A 1548-nucleotide genomic window follows, 5' to 3' on the forward strand; every position below is an offset into this window, starting at 1 on the left:
AGACCCCTGCTCTGGGGGACCCTGGGGACCTCAATGTCACAGACCCCTGTGTGCTGGGGGACCCTGGGCACCTCAGGGACCCTGGGCACCTCGATGTCAGAGACCCCTGCTCTGGGGGACCTTGGGGACCTCAATGTCACAGACCCCTGCTCTGGGGGACCCTGGGGACCTCAATGTCACAGACCCCTGTGTGCTGGGGGACCCTGGGCACCTCAGGGACCCTGGGGACCTCGATGAGAGACCCCTGCCCTGGGGGACCCTGGGCACCTCAGTGTCAGAGCCTCTCCACGCCCTGGGGATGCCGTGTCAGAGACCACCCCCCTTCCCCTGCACTGGGGTCCCTTGGGGACCTCAGCGCTGTCACCCTGACCTGGGTGCTTGACCACTTTGGTGTCTGTTTTACTCTTCTGAGGCAATCTTGTCTCATTGTAATTTATCCCTTTTTATTATTTTTTGATGTATTGCATAACTTTCCAATTTGCTCTGACCATCCCTGTCCTTGCTGCCCCCCAGGCCAGAAGCACTTTAGGAAGGGGGTGCGGGGTGGGGGGGACCCCCCGGCCTGGCCACGCGGGGACACAAGTGCCACCAGCTCGGTGGTGGCCTCGTGTCACCTCCCGTCACCGTCTCTCCGTGTCGTTCTCATACGTTATGCAAATATTTGCTGTAAAGTCGTATTTTTTTGTTGTTGTTTTTCTTTTCTTTCGATTTTTTCTGGGGTTTTTTTTTGTTTGTTTGTTTGTTTGATTGATTTTCCCTGTAAATATCCACTCTGCCCCTGTAACATATCCCAAAGGATTTATAAGGATTTTTTAAGAAGTTTTGCTCAGCGGAAAGGCCAGCCCCGAGCAGGGGACGTGCTGGACCAGTGGTGACTTTTTAAAAACATCAAAAAACTTGTGACAGCCCCGCGCGCGACTCCCCCCCCCCCCCCAAACCCTTTCCCATCCCATTCCCGGCGCGATGGCCCCGTCGGGATCTGCAAAAACTGCAAAAAAGAGGAAAAAACCCCCAAACCAACGCAAAAAATCTCCCTGCTTTGCCCCCTCTCCCCCCCCACCTCCAGTCCTGGTCTATATATTGGAAATAAACTGGTTATTCAAGGTTTTGCTGGTATTCATTGCCATGTTTTTTTTGGGGTGGGGGGGAGGCGGGCAGAGACCCCAAATTCCTGGTGCTGAGGGTCCGGGAATTTTTATTCCAGGAAGGATTTATCCATGGGAGGATAAATCCCATTTTTCTCTGAGCTTGTGGGGAGGAAACAACAGAATTGGGGATGTCCCATCCTCATCAGAGCGAGATGATTCCCAACCTGGGGTGGGAAGGAGAAAAATTGGGGGGGTGGGGAGGAAAAAGGGGTCCAGAAAAAAGAGAAAGAGGCCAAAAAAAAAAAAAATTAATTTTATTAAAGCCAGACACTCCGATAGAAAAGAAAAAGTTATAAAGGGAAAAAGGAAAAGAATAAAAAGCAACCCTTTTGTCACGGGATTTGCAATTACAACGGTCACACACAACTACCCATGGCATCCACGGCGACACGGGGGACAC

The 1548-nt window shown here is 52.2% G+C and overlaps 1 protein-coding gene across 1 annotated transcript in view; it reads left to right on the forward strand.

Annotated features, from left to right (window-relative positions):
- Positions 1–1548, forward strand: part of ARHGAP23 (Rho GTPase activating protein 23) — a 24178-nt gene that overhangs the window by 15801 nt on the left and 6829 nt on the right.

The sequence above is a fragment of the Corvus brachyrhynchos genome, unplaced genomic scaffold, assembly GCF_000691975.1.
Source record: "Corvus brachyrhynchos isolate BGI_N302 unplaced genomic scaffold, ASM69197v1 scaffold47, whole genome shotgun sequence".
Taxonomy (NCBI): domain Eukaryota; kingdom Metazoa; phylum Chordata; class Aves; order Passeriformes; family Corvidae; genus Corvus; species Corvus brachyrhynchos.